Source organism: Primulina tabacum, chromosome 6 (assembly GCF_025594145.1).
Source record: "Primulina tabacum isolate GXHZ01 chromosome 6, ASM2559414v2, whole genome shotgun sequence".
Classification (NCBI taxonomy): Eukaryota; Viridiplantae; Streptophyta; class Magnoliopsida; order Lamiales; family Gesneriaceae; genus Primulina; species Primulina tabacum.
Window position 1 is genome coordinate 32,671,250 of NC_134555.1, and position 15,883 is coordinate 32,687,132.

At 36.2% G+C, this 15,883-nt stretch overlaps 1 non-coding gene and 1 pseudogene across 1 annotated transcript; one reads left to right on the forward strand and one right to left on the reverse strand.

Moving 5' to 3' along the window:
* Positions 1 to 15,883, forward strand: part of LOC142550173 (uncharacterized) — a 110,227-nt pseudogene that overhangs the window by 24,723 nt on the left and 69,621 nt on the right.
* On the reverse strand, positions 10,658 to 10,763 carry LOC142550376 (small nucleolar RNA R71). Its single transcript, XR_012821339.1, has one exon. It is a non-coding gene; the product is annotated as a small nucleolar RNA R71 (small nucleolar RNA).

The window sequence follows — 15,883 nt, forward strand, 5'->3', positions numbered from 1 at the left end:
CACTTTTTGCATGCCATGCCTTGAAAACTCAAAAAATAGTCTCCCAACCTTTCACCTCCCATGCATGCATATTATATGGTTTTTAACAAATTAAAAAACCATGGACTAAATGTAATTATCTCAAACATATTTGAGACTAATTAAACATTACTTGAATTTACCCAAGTCCCACTAGTTAAATAATTAATTTAACTTGAGCTCTACAAGACTCAATATAATTTAATTAATTCAACACTTGAATTAATTTAATTATTTGGACTCTACTAGGTCCACTAGTGTTTAATTAATTTAACACTTGAATTAATTTAATTTAGTCCATAATAATGTTTATGAAAATCACAATTTTCAAATACATTATTCACTTGGCCAACTTTTAATTTAGGAACACTTCCATAAATTAAAATTTACATTTCTCTCATAGAAGTCATACTTCTATTTTTCTTTACGCTTATAAACTCATTTATAAGCCGTTCAACACATTGAACTATTTTCTCCTTTATAGAAGTCATACTTCTAATTTTCCTTACGCTTATAAACTCCTCTATAAGCCGTTCAACACATTGAACTATTTTTACTTCTCAACGGGATCTAGAAAGCTAGTACTTGTGTGGCCCTCAATGGTTCATTGATACAACTAGCCGTGGGCTCACATCTCCATGTGATTCGGACTAAACATGTCCTTATATGAGCATACCCCAATTGCTCCATTTTTACTTATCAACTCCTTGATAACAAGAACGTCAGAACTCAAGTCTGATAGTACCCAACCAATCATGTTAAACGCCTAGCAGCATCGCTTACATGATTCCCAAGGTATCAAATGATAGTGCCTGCAAGAACCATTCAATTATGGTTAGCGTACAGTACGGTCCCTTCAACTCATATATCCCGATCGATTCGACAACCATTGGTTTACCGAGAGTTGTCAATGAATCAATACTATGTGTCATGTCGTAGTTGCATCGATGGTGTAATCTATGAAACCCCTTTCATAATTACCACCATACTCTGATCAGAGATTTCAACCTACAAACACATGAGAACACATAGGATATCCATACCCGAAGGTAAGCGGTGAATCCCCGACTACAATGCATCGACTCCTATATGTTTCGACAAAACACCCAACCTTGCCACCTGATGACCCCATGAGAGTCGGTAAACAAGTCAAAGTGTAATTCTAGCACATAGAGTCTCAATGTTGTCCCGGGTCATAAGGACTAATGGTGTACAACCATAAATTAGGACGTTTCCACTCGATAAGTGAGAACCACTTGGAAAGTCCTTTTATGGAGGGTTGTTCAGTGCACTCAACAAGGAGCACCTATCTGCATGTTCGGACATCACAATGTCCCCTACCAATGAAACATGGTACTCACATCGCAGATACTAATCTCGAACTCGAGCGGCCTATATCCTTCTTAGTGGCGGCTGAATCGACTAGGAACCGTTTAGAATATACAGTATTACAAATATGAGTTTCATGATACTCATCATATGAGCATCTCATATTCTTTCTACCATTTGTATATTCAAGGGCTTTATCTATGCAACTAGCATGGGTATACAGATAAAGATGTGCCAAAATAATAATATCAAATATTACTAAAATAAAGATTGCTTATACATAGAGTTTCATTGTGAACACTCGGCCAACACTTGGCTCGACGAGCACCTACTCTAACATGATTGTAGGCACTTTATGTAGCCGTATAATGTTATCCATGTACAGAGTAGCCAACTTGTCAATATTATAATTCTTCGAACGAGTAGAAAGTAAACATATTTTATGAGTTATCTACGATTATACGTACCTCATCGTGAATCTGTATTCACTTTGACAATCCCACAACGAAATCCACGGAAATATGTTCTCGTTTCCATTCTAGGATTCTAACGGTTGCAGTAGTCCTTCCAGTCGTTGATACTCGACTTTCACTTGTTGGCATACTTGTCACTTAAATATAAACTCGGCGACATCTATTTCATCTTGCTTTTCCAGAAATTTTCTTTCAAATCCCTATACATCTTTGTACTGACGATATAGATCTGGAATGTCTTATGCGCCTCTTACATCACTTCTTATCGAATATTGTCGATGTCTGGCACACACAATAGTCCTCTCATCCCTAGGATTCTGTCTGGGTCCACTTGAAAATCTGACTACTTTATTTCCTTGTCTTGTTCTTTGAACTTCTCGAGTGTCGTGTCTCGACTCTGATTTAGCTTGACTACTTACCGAAGGCATGGTTGCGCGGACAGTGATGTTAGGTTATCTTACCCATGTTTTTTTTTCAACTCAAAGCATCGGCTACCTTATTTGCCTTGCCGGTGTGGTAGTTTATTGTCAAGTCATTGTCCTTGAGTAACTCTATCCACATTCTTTGCCTCATTTTTTAATTCTTTTTGTATGAAAAAAATACTTGAGGCTTGGTGGTCTGTGAATATTTCAAAGCAAAGATCACTGCTGCCCACTCGAGATCGTGAGTAGCTTAGGTTTGCTCATGCGGCTTCAGTTGACTCGCCTGTCTCGCATGAGTACACATATGATATTTTCCCTTGATGCTTTACTGTATATGGTAAAATCCTTGTCCTCAGTAGATAATACCAACATCGGTGTAGATGCTAGTTTCTCCTTTAATGTTTAAAAGTTCTTTCACATCTTCCTCTTCAGTTGAATTCATATTTTTTTTGTGCGTATCTCGTCCGTGATACGACTACTGAAGAAAAGCCCTCGACAAATTTCAGTTAATAGCTTGGTAATCCAAAGAAGCTTCTAATTTCGGTTGTATTCTTATGTTTCGGCTAATCTAGAATTGCCTCTACTTTCTTTGGGTCCACTGATACTCTTGATTTAGATCTTACATGACCATATTCTGAATGTTGACATTGTGGTGTCTTCTGCTCTGATTTTTAGCTAATGATAGCTTGTCCTCAGGTCAGGCTTGGAGAAGACTGTAGCTCCTTTAAGTTGATCGAAAAGACCGTCTATTATTTGAATAATATATTTATTTTTGATTGTGATCTTATTGATTTCTCTATAATCTATACAAAATCTCATACTTTCATCTTTTTCTTTACAAATAGGACTGGAGCTCCCCAAAGGGATGCACTTGGCCTAATCCGTTTTTTTTAAACAACTCTTGGAGTTATTCTTTTAGCTCTTTGGGTTCAGCTTGAGCTATTCAATACGGTGTATTGGAGATTGGTGCATCATCAAGTACCGAATTTATCTCGAAATCTACTTCACAGTCCGAGACCATTCCAAGTAGCCTTTCTGGAAAAATGTCCGAAAATTTTCGTATTACTGATATGTCTTCCAAATTCAGCTCATCTAATTCTTGCAATTTGTTTACCATTGCTAGGTAAATTTCTTCGCCCGATATTATCGCTTTCCAAGTCTGGAAAACAGAAAAAATGTATTTATGTTCCTTGGAATTGCCATGGTACCTGATTTCTTCTTGGTTTGGCGCTCAGAATTTGATATTCTTACTCCGACAATCTACTATTGCATGGCTCTTAGATAATCAGTTCATCCTTAAGATGGAGTCGAAATCTACCGAAATGAATTGAATCAAGTCAGCACTGAATATATGCGAATTTATATTGATTTATTCTATCTTGAAATTATCACGATTACTATGTAAAAATTAAAACCCATATAGAATAGTGAAACTTAACTCAATATCGATCTATAGCTTAAATCCCGAAAATTATAACCTAGTCGTTATCTCAAATAATTATTCTTTTACTAAATCTTACTTTCATCAAGATCATGAGTCTATCACGTTCTAATACAAAGGAGTTCATTGAATGTCATTCTCTTTGAATCATTCTTAGTACCATAAAAGTCAAAACTTATTGTACTATACTTTCCTTGATACCCATCAATATCTCATAATTTATTTTATTTTCGTAAGATCGTAGCCTACTTGTTATCCCAAAATAATATAAATTCTTAACCTGATGATATTGTCTCACAGGATATTCCAAGGTCCTACATATTTAAAGTTAGCACTAACATTCTTAATAACCCAAACATATTGCTCACACAGCTAACTATCGATACAAAATTAACTTCTATATTGAAATACCCAAAACTTATTATATACTTCTTATATCAGATTTTCTACTGCTAGTTTTTCATAAATAATTTATCATCCCCGATTAAAATTATTATTTTTTTTATCTTAAATCAGAAGCTTAATTCAACTTATCTCTAATAGGTATATTACCAAAAATAAATACAAATATTATTTGTCCTCATAATACAATTCCATAAAATTTCGACAAGTAGTTCAAGAAACATGTTGAACGGGATTTTTCCAGAATTTTTCCAAAATAGAAAGTTTGGACATTCACCCATGGATAGAAAGAATACGTCAAGAGGATTACAGAACAGTTGACGGAATTAAATTCTGAGTTTTCTACAAAAAGTTATGAGTTCTACGAAACTTTCCTAAAATAGCAAAAACGCGCGAATATCTAAATAAAGGAATTTCGTGTCTTCAGACCATGTCTCGCAACAAGTTGTGATTATTACTCGTTGGGTCGTTCCGAAGGGGACTGCATCAACATTTTTCCATAAACTGACAATATATTTTTTTCCCAACTGGGTAATTAGCCTGGCGGCTCTGATACCACTTAAATGTCACGCCCCGAGACTGGGGTTAGTCGACACCGGCGTTATTCAACAATCACAAAATTGCTAAACAACAAGCATCGTACTACAGTATAAACCAAAACCAGTTTATATCATAAATACCATAAAAATGAAATAATTTTTACAATAGTAACTCTGAAAACGATACAAATATGCGGAACCGTTTATAACTTGAATTAAAACTCACAAGACCATATTCTTAATTAAAATTCTTCATGCGTCCACTATCAGTCCAAAAACTGTTGTCTGATTTATTTTTCTCTATTTCTTCTTCTGATTTATCTAGGGAGGGTAGCGTAAGGGGTGAGTGATATGGTCGTCACTCAGTAAGCGGGGGTCGTTCGAGCACAACATAAAAAAATATTTACACAATTTTCGAAAATAACACATAATCATTTCATACTTTTCATAACATAGCATCATATTCATATCATAACAGCACTGCAATTCTTCCACCTTCTATGGTTTACTGATATCAGTCCCTAATTTTTAATCCTCTAAGGGAGTGAGGCTATAAAACGGTTCTATCCCACCGTGAAGGGCCATATGTTGGGATTTCCACCCATTTTCAGTGAATCCTCACAGTGCCAACACGTAAACGTAGAAAAATCGCACCAAAAAAAGAACGTAGAAATAGAATGAAGGTGCTCAACCGAAATTTTCGAAAACGAAATAATTCATACGCAACATATTTTAAACAAGCCCACTTAACTTAGACTGGAAGAAAACATGAAGAATTCGAAAATTATAGAAGAATCATGCTTCAAAAATGCAGCAGCACATCTACCGAAAAATCAGTCGCGTTGTAAAATTCCTTTCGCCTTGTTGAACCGTTGGATCGGGCTTAAAATTGTACAGTACGTTCATAAGTACGTCAAAAAATTATGAACGGTGGAGATCAAGTTTAGAAGTCATTTTAACCTGTTCATATACGAAAAACGTAGGTATGCTTTTCTCGCCTAGAATCTGAGCAGTTTTCTTGAGAAAGATATAAACAAAAAACTAACCGTTGGATTTTACTGAAATTTGGATATGTTATTCAAAATATATGAAAGCATATTTTGAACGGTGGAAATCTGATTCCAAGCTTCCCAGAGAGAGAAACGAATTTCGAACTTTGGACGGAATTTTTATGACTCGTGCAGAATTTTTGGGGAACAAAAATTTCAAAAATTCTTGGGAGCACTTGTGAGAGCAAATTTCGAAAATTGCTTGCTTGAATGAGGGGTGAAATTTTTAAAAGCTTAAGGGGTATTTATAGGTGATGAGTGAGAATCCTACCATAAACCGATTGATTTTCCTTCCAAAATTGAGACATAATTATTCCTTAATTATGGAGATGCTCCTTCCATACATATTGATATGCTTCCTTGTTGAGAAAAGCTGATTTGTATGCAATATTTCCTTTTAAATTAGGTGAATGTCCAGCCTTAATTTATCGTGTATCTTGTAGTGGATTTCGATTTCCATGTATTACTTATATTTTCGAATTTATTATAATTCGAAAATAAATTCTTATACACGTCTATATTTAATTAATTACGTGCCCAAAAATTTGAGTTCTCACACCTTGCACAAGGACTCGCAAAAACGTGAGTAATGTAAAGAATACATTCGTGTTCATGGCAAAATTCTTGTAAAAACGAAACCATAAGGTAAATCGAAGAGTTCCTCATGCAAATACATATATATCAGCATACATAGCATTAATGATGAGAAAAAGAATGATACAAGACGTGCACTTGGGTTAGGGTTAAGGTTTGATAGTGTAGGTTTTAAATAGAAAACTCATGCATAAGTGGGCCCTAATAAAAATTTAAATGAAGTTAAAAGGTTTTGGGCCTACTAAGCACTAAAATAAACCCATCAAGCCCAAACATGTTCCCGAAAAATATTTCGTTTTGGTACGTTTTTGAAAATATCGTCTGAACCCTCAAAAAGTCTTCCGATTCAATAAAATTTGCGTACCGGCTAAAAATATAACCCGACGGGTAAAAATACCCAACCAATGCCCATTTTCAAAAATCACACTTAAATACCTCATATATTAAATAATTAAAAATAATTATTCAATAAAAATATTTTTTCTGATTATCCCCGATCTCCGTTACTCATTCGAACGCGAAATGCAAATTCAAACCATAATGCATGAAACTTTAAAATAAACATGAAATAAATATCTATCCATGCCATACTCATGCAATATTATGCACAAAAATCATTAAACACATATTTTAAAAAAACTGTAGATTTTATGTAGTCGGGTTATGTAGTTTGAATTTCCTGGGCCTTACACACTCACTTAATACATGAAAACAAACACTCACAAATATTATAGAACTAAACACTCAAATGATATAAAATGAGATAAAGAACTCAAGGGATATTCGGGATGCTTTTTAATTTATGATTTCTCACGTCTGAATGGAAAACATTCATCAAACGTTTCGGTCAAATTTGACAAATATCTGTCAATTTTTTTGACTAAATGACTTGTCGACAAATGAGGTATCATTTTTTGTAATTTTCAAATTACGTCAGCATTCCAATGAAAAAAATAAAAAAGTTTTTAACAAAAAAACAGATTAATTGGGATTAATAAACTTCGATTAGTTACATGACACTACAACAAATCAATTATATGACGATTTTTGCATTTTACCATATTATCTCCCAAGTTTTGAATAGGACTTTGGATGAAATATTTGAATTGATGTAGTATGTGTATTATCTATCACTTACAAATATTAAATATGTTATTATGTGTTCGCTGTATAAATATTAATTTTGTTTCAACTTTACGTTTTAAATTATTTTGTTTTGATTTGTAACATTTTCATGTGAATGTACTTTCTAGAGAGCAAGTCACGTGACCAATTTTCTTCGTAACTAGTTCGGAAAATAAATTTTAAATGTTCGCCTGTAAATTAAAAAAGAGTCTCAAGCATTTAAAAAAGAAAATAGAGAACCTCTCCCTCAGTGGAAATTTTGAAAAATAACTTTTGTTAAATTAAATTTTTGAAAAAAAAATTCACTCTAAAAATTTAGTTGAATGTTTTCAAATATACTTGAGAGAGTTAGATTATTATTATTTTTTTAAAAGTTGAAGCGTTGTTATTTGCTAACTATCCTAGAAAATAGGTGTTTTACTTCATATATCACATGAAGTAATTGGAAGATAATTACCGAAATAGACCATTATGAAATAAAAAATTATGTTTTTATTCTCATTATAAACGAAGTCTTATATTTTAAAAAGTGAAGTCTTTGACCGGTTGAAAGAGACAAAATCCGATTGAAATTGGTTTTGTTAATTAAAGAAGTGAATATAACTTCACAAGTTATATTGATTGACGAAATAAAATACGTCTTACACTCGGCTACAATTTGGATTTATAGAAATATATATGTTTTATTACTTCATCATTCATTCATTTGTACAATAGAAGTAATAGTCAATATATTACTTCATCATAATTTAATTTAACAAAGTAAGTATTAATTATTACCACACTAATTTAATATTTTCTGAAGTATCTGAATTACATTTAACTTCTTTTTTCAAATAAAGTAGTGGAGTAAAAATTATTTTTCACTTCACCAAAATTAAACAAATATACAACAGTGTCAAAACTTCTACGAATAAAAATGAATTAAATTTATTAAATAATTCATACGAAATATGATCTACAAGTAAAAAAATTGACCCAAAATATGATTTAGGTACAAGTCATTAAACTTTTACAAAAAATCACATCATTTTTTACATAATCTTGTAAAAAAATTTGATCACATAATTTAGTTAAGAATCTAATTTTTTCAACAGTTCATAAACCAAACTCTGAAAAAAAAAATCAAAATATCATGTCGTAGTTAGCATATTTCATCACAAACTTTTAATGAGTTGTTATAGAGAGAAACAAATCCACAGTGAGTGGGTTAAATTCACATGTATTCTGATATTGGTAGATTTTACTTGTTTTTCATATAATGTTATGTCGCATTGTGTTGCATTTATCATTTAGATTGCATGCATTTTGTATTATTTTAGCATAATTTATGTTTTCTTATTGCTCATGTGTTTAGTTGGTGAAAATGCAGGAAATTCGTGCATAAAAAGGGAGAAATTCGAGAGTCATCCTCATGGGAGAAATATTTATGTCCACCCGGGCGCCTGCAAGGTAAGGGAGAAGGAGTTTTTGCGAGAGTCATCCGCCTGGGCGGAAACTTATGTCCGCCCGGGCGCGTCAAAGAAAAATTAAAATACAAGATCTGCGCAAGCCATCCGCCTGGGCGGAAACTTATGTCCGCCCGGGCGCGCTTGAAATTTTGGAAAGATTTCTTGGCCGATTCCTTACCTTATTTATGGACATGGATGATATGGAAGGGTGTAGGGCACGATTTTGGGATTGATTCGGCAGCCACCGAAGCCTTGGAGAGGATTTTGCGCTTGGATTGAAGATTCGAAGATTTCCGGGCATCGTCTTTGCATTTTTCGTCAAATCTAATATTTCTAACTTAGTTTTGATCTTTTAAACATTGGTTTGTTTATTTTCTATTATGAATTCGATTATCTAAACTTAATTATTTGTTGAGATTTAAGGGGATCCTACCCCGAACTCTGATTTAGGTAATTCATATTTCAGTTGTTGGTTTATTCTTGATTGTGTTACTGTTTTTCATTGTGTTTTTAGAGCTTAGCTAACTTTAACAACGTTTTATATTGCGAGTGAGTTCGAGAGAATAGCTTGTGATAGGAACGAGTACCATAGTTCGTGGATCTACAATTTACATTGACATATGAAATTGGATACGCGCCGATAGTCATAGTCCAATAGGGCGAAAACTAGGGGATTTCATAGATCGACATGCGATTCACTCTTGATAAATAATTAAAGACATTTAATTACATCATTTAATTGAATTAGTTTGGCATAGCTCGAGAGGGCGTGTTCAATTTTACAGGAAATCCTGGCGGAAGCATACAATCAATATTGAACGAATTAATTAACTAACGAGGGGTAGGTGAACTTAAATTCCCAACAAATTCATGTCTCATTGAATTTTAATCAATCATTCTAGATATTAAATCTCATTATTTAATTCTTGAATCTTTTTAATTGCATATTTATTTGAGTATAGTAGTAATAAACAACCATCCAAATTTCGTTGCTGAAGATTTGATAACTAGAAATAATAATTGTCAAATATAGTCTCCAGTGGAACGATACTCGTACTCACGTACATTATACTATTACTTGACATCGTGCACTTGCGATTAATTTTCGAGCATACAAAACCATATTTTTATTGAGGATTCCTCAGTGCAAGTTTTGCTCGATCAAGTTTTTGGCGCCGTTGTCGGGGACTGTTAATTCACAATTTTATTTTTAGTTATTTTCTTTAGCATTGTTTCATTTTTATTGAGTTAACACTCCATATTCTATTACAGATATCTCTTCCGGTGCATGCCAAAGTCACTTGACGTGGAGCTTGAGCAGTTTGACCCTGAAATTGAAAGAACTTTCCGCAGAAGAAGACAGCAACAGAGACTTAAGGAACTGATGGAGAGGCACGAGCATGAGGAGGAACATCATGAAGATAGACATGTTGAGATGCCACGCCGCATACCAATGCTAGAGTATGCCCAGCCTTCTTTGGATGGTGCACGCCCCAGCATTGTGAGGCCTATTGTGCGGGCAAATCACTTCGAAATCAAGCCAGCTATAATTCAGATGATTCAGAATACAGTCCAGTTTGGAGGATCTGCAGTAGATGACCCAAATACGCACATCGCATATTTTCTTGAAATTTGCGATACTTTTAAATTTAATGGAGTTTCTGATGATGCTGTTAGATTGCGTTTATTTCCTTTCACCTTACGTGACAAAGCTAAAGCATAGTCAAATTGTTCACCTCTAGGTTCGATTACCACATAGGAGGACATGGTGAAAGCGTTTCTCATTAAATACTTTCCTCCATCTAAGACCATGAAGCTGCGGTCAGACATCACTACATTTGCTCAATTCGAGCAGGAGTCTTTATTTGAAGCATGGGAGCGTTTCAAAGATCTATTACGAAGATGCCCGCATCACAAACTGTCACTTGGGTTAGTTGTTCAAACCTTTTACTATGGTTTGCTTACTCCTAATCGTACTATGATAGATCCTACTGCTTGTGGAAACCTCTTGAGAAAAACTGTTGAGGAAGGATATGAGTTGTTGGAGAAGATGGCTTGTAGCAGCTATCATCCTCAATCTGAAAGGAACAACCAGGGGAGAAGTGCAGGAGTCCACCAGGTAAATGACCTTTTTGCTATCATTGCACAGCTTGATGTTTTGAACAGGAAGTTGGACGGGTTGAATATGGGTGGCACGGCTATGCGTCTTCAAGAGATATTTTGTGAAAAATGCGGAGGAGAACACTATGTTAAGGACTGTCAAGATGGAAATCCCTTTTATGTGCAAGAAGGGGCACCAGTGAATCAAGTTGGAGTCCAAAACCGTCCAAGGAATTACCCTTATTCGAACACATACAATCCTGGATGGAGGCAACATCCCAACTTCTCATGGGGTGGCCAAAACAATCAGAATCGACCACAGGGAGGACAACAATATGGGAAACAACCAATGTACAGAATTGACCCTCCTAGAGAAGATAAGTCCAATTTGGAGCAAATGATGTCTAAGTTCATCTCATCTACTGAAACTAGACTCCAAAACCAAGATGCATCGATAAAGGGGCGAGAAAATCAAATTGGACAGTTAGCAAAGATGATAGCAAGTATAGAGCCGGGCACCTTGCCAAGTAACACAGAGACCAATCCAAAAGAGCAAGTGAAGGTCATTGAGTTGAAGAGTAGAAAAATTTTAGAGTCTAGAGGAAAGGAAAAAAGACAAGCCCCGGATGAACAAAATGAGACATCTAAAGGTAAGTCCCCTAACTCTACACCAGTACCCACGGCACAATCTAAAATTGTTATACCTCCTCCTTTCCCTGCAACACTGAAAAAAAAAACTTGATGCGCAATTCGGTAAGTTTCTTGAGGTATTTAAAAAATTGGATATCAATATTCTTTTTGCCGATGCTTTGATGCAAATGCCTAGTTATGCCAAATTTCCGAAGGACATTTTAGCAAACAAGAGAAAATTGAAGGATCACATGACGGTTAATCTGACTAAGAACTGCTTTGCATTGGTACAAAACAAAATCCCACCGAAACTGAAGGACCCAGGGAGTTTTTCTATTCCTTGCGTGATTGGTGATATTGTTTTTCATAAAACTTTGTGTGATCTTGGTGCGAGTATTAATCTTATGCTGTTATCTGTATTCAGGAAGCTCGGATTAGGAGAACCTAAGCCAACAAGGATGTCCTTGCAACTAGCAGACAGATCTGTCAAATACCCACGAGGAGTCATAGAGGACGTCTTGGTAAAGGTGAACAAATTCATATTTCCTGCACATTTTGTGGTACTTGACATGGAGGAAGACGTGGAGATGTCCTTGATTTTGGGGATACCATTCCTTGCAACTGGCAAGGCTCTGATTGATGTTCAATAAGGGAAGTTGAGATTGACAGCGGGCGAGGAAGAGATTACTTTTGATGTTTTAATGCACTTAAGCACACATTGCATTCTGATAGTTGTTTTAGAATTGATGCTTTTGATTCTCTTATGTCTGACTATGTACAGGATGCTATTAGAGATCCTTTGGAAGCCACTCTCACTACTGAATTGAGAGAAGATAAATTGGATGCAGAGAATGCCGAAATAGTGGCATACCTCAATGCCAACCAGCCATGGAAGATGCCAATAAGGATGAGATTAGAGGACTTGGGGGATCGAAGAGACTTGACCCCTCAGAAGTCAAGCCTAGAGGAGCCACCAACTCTGGAGCTCAAGCCATTACCTCCACATCTGAAATACGTCTATCTAGGTGAGAATAATAAACTCTCTATGATTATTTCTTCTTCTTTGAGAGATGTGATGGAGGACAAACTGCTGGAAGTCTTGAAAGCACACAAAAGAGCATTTGCATGGAAGGTGGCGGATATCAAAGGGATCAATCCCTCAGTCTGCATGCACAAGATATTGATGGAAGACAAATACTCACCTCTTGTGCAACCTCAGAGAAGATTGAATCCAAAGATGCAAGAGGTAGTAAAGGCAGAAACAATCAAACTTCTTGATACAAGTATTATCTATCCTATATCTGATAATGCATAGGTAAGTCATGTTCAATGTGTGCCGAAAAAGGGTGAGATTAATGTTATGACAAATGAACAAAATAAATTAATACCCACTAGGACAGTTACAGGATGGCGTGTGTGCATTGATTATAGGAAATTAAATGATGCTACCAGTAAAGATCACTTTCCACTGCCCTTCATTGATCAAATGCTTGAGAGGTTAGCAGGTCATGAGTTTTATTGTTTTTTGGATGGGTATTCAGGGTATAACCAAATCATGATTGCACCCAAGAACCAAGAGAAATCCACTTTCACTTGTCCTTATGGCACTTTTGCCTTTAGACGGATGCCCTTTGGGTTGTGTAATGCTCCTGCCACTTTTTAGCGATGCATGACCGCTATATTTTATGACATGATAGAAACTTTTCTTGAGATATTTATGGATGAATTCTCGATATTTGGCTCTTCTTTTGATGACTGTTTACAGAATCTGAAGGTGATGTTGATGAGATGCGAGGAGACAAATTTGGTGCTGAATTGGGAAAATTGTCATTTTATGGTACAAGAAGAATAGTATTGGGGCACAAAATATCAGAGCATGGAATAAAGGTGGATAAGGCAAAAGTCGAAGTTATCAAAACTTACCACCTCCAACATCCATAAATGGAGTTAGAAGTTTTCTAGGCCACGCCGGTTTTTATCGGTGTTTTATCAAAGATTTTTCAAAAATTGCCAAACCTCTATCTTCCTTACTTATGAAAGATGTGCCTTTTGATTTCATTTCTGACTGTTTACAGGCATACGAGGATTTGAAGGAGCGCTTGGTGACGGCTCCTGTCTTGGTGGCACCAGATTGGAATCTACCCTTTGAGATCATGTGCGATGCCAGCGATACTACGGTTGGTGCTGTCCTTGGCCAAAGGCGGAACAAGGTATTTCATACTGTATACTATGAAAGTAAGACTCTAGATGAAGCACAATTAAATTATGCCACCACTGAAAAAAAATTACTTGCAGTAGTATTTGCACTTGACAAGTTCCATTCATACCTTGTTTTGTCGAAAGTAATTGTGTTTACTGACCACTCTGCCCTTAAATATATGCTTGCTAAGAAAGAGGCCAAACCACAATTGCTTAGGTGGATATTACTTCTCCAAGAGTTTGACCTCGAAATAAAAGATAAAAAAGGTGTAGAGAATGTGGTAGCTGATCATCTTTCTAGGCTAGAACATGATAGTACAAATTGTGAAAACGATGAGATAGATGATTGGTTTCAGGATGAACAGCTGTTAGCGGTGAAAAATTGTCCTTGGTTTGCAAACTTTGCGAATTTTCTTGTTACAGGCTCACCACCCCCCCCCCCCCCCCCCCCCCCCCCCCTCAAATTTGACATTTTACCAAAGAAAAAAATTCTTTTCGGACGTGAAATATTATTTTTGGGAGGAATCCTTCTTGTTCTAAATATGTGCAGATTCTATGATCAGAAGGTGTGTTGCAGAGGAAGAGTTTGGTCAAATTCTCAACCATTGCCACGACCGTGAGGTAGGTGGTCATTTTGGACCAACAAAGAAGGCATCTAAGGTACTTGAATGTGGCTTTTATTTGCCAACCCTCTTTAAAGATGCTCGTTCTTATGTGCTAGCCTGTGATAAATGCCAACGGACAGGTAACATCTCTAACCGTCATGAAATACCTTTAAATAATATCATTCAGTGTGAGGTTTTTGATATGTGGGGAATAGGCTTCATGGGACCATTTCCCAGCTCGTTCACGAAAAATTATATTTTGGTGGCGGTTGACTATGTGTCTAAGTGGGTAGAGGCAGAAGCATATGCCACTAATGATGCTCAAGTGGTCCTGAAATTTTTAAAGAAAAATATTTTTAACAAATTTGGGACACCACGAGCAATCATTAGTGATGGTGGCACCCATTTTTGCAACAAACTCTTTGAAGATTTTTTGAGCAAATATGGTGTCACACATAAGATCTCTACTCCCTATCACCCCCAGACGAGTGGTTAAGTGGAAGTATCTAACCGAGAGATCAAACGGATTTTAGAAAAAGTGGTATAGGTCAGTCGGAAATATTGGTCTGTAAGGTTAGATGATACTCTTTGGGCATATAGGACTGCGTTCAAAACACCTATAGGCACTATACCATATAGATTATTGTTTGGTAAAGCGTGTCATCTACCTGTAAAGTTACAGCATCGGGCATATTGGGCGACAAAAGCACTAGACTTTAACTTTACTGATGCAGGTGAACGACGTCTGGTTCAATTGGATCAGTTGGAGGAATTCCGGAATCTGGCATATGATCTCGCACTGTCTTACAAGGAAAAGACAAAGAGGGCTCATGATAGGCGGATCATCGAAAGAAAATTCAAAGAAGGCGAAAATGTCCTACTCTACAACTCCCGGTTGCGACTGTTTCCCGGAAAATTGAAGTCGTGATGGTCTGGTCCATTCGTGATTTCTAAAGTTTACCCATCGGGTGCTGTAGAATTGAAAGATGGAAAGGATGTGACATTTGCGGTCAATGCCCAGCGATTGAAGCACTACATGGGTGGCAAAGTTGAGCCACAACTTGGAATCACCCAGTTCCAAGATAATCCGAACTGAAACTGACCGACAGTCAAGCTCTCGACTATAAATTGAGAACTACCTCTCTTTCCCTTATCTTGCATTTAATTCGATTTTTAGTTTATTTTTTTATTGTTTTACTTAAATAAAAAAATAAAAATTTCGGGGGGCAGCGAACGAGGTCTGCCCGGGGGGAAACTTATGTCCGCCCGGGTGCAACCGTTTTTCAAAAAAAAAATTTCAAAAGCCGCAAATCATCCGCCCGGGCGCGCCCCTTTTTCTGAAAAATTTTCAAAAGCCGCAACATATCCGCCGGGCGGAAACTTACATCCGCCCAAACGGGTCGCGGAGATTTTAAAAGTGCAGACTTCTTTTTTCTCTTCCCCGTCAAAACCTAGCCGCCCCCTTTGATTTTTCCGCGCCTCCTCACTCAAATCTTGCTCAAATTG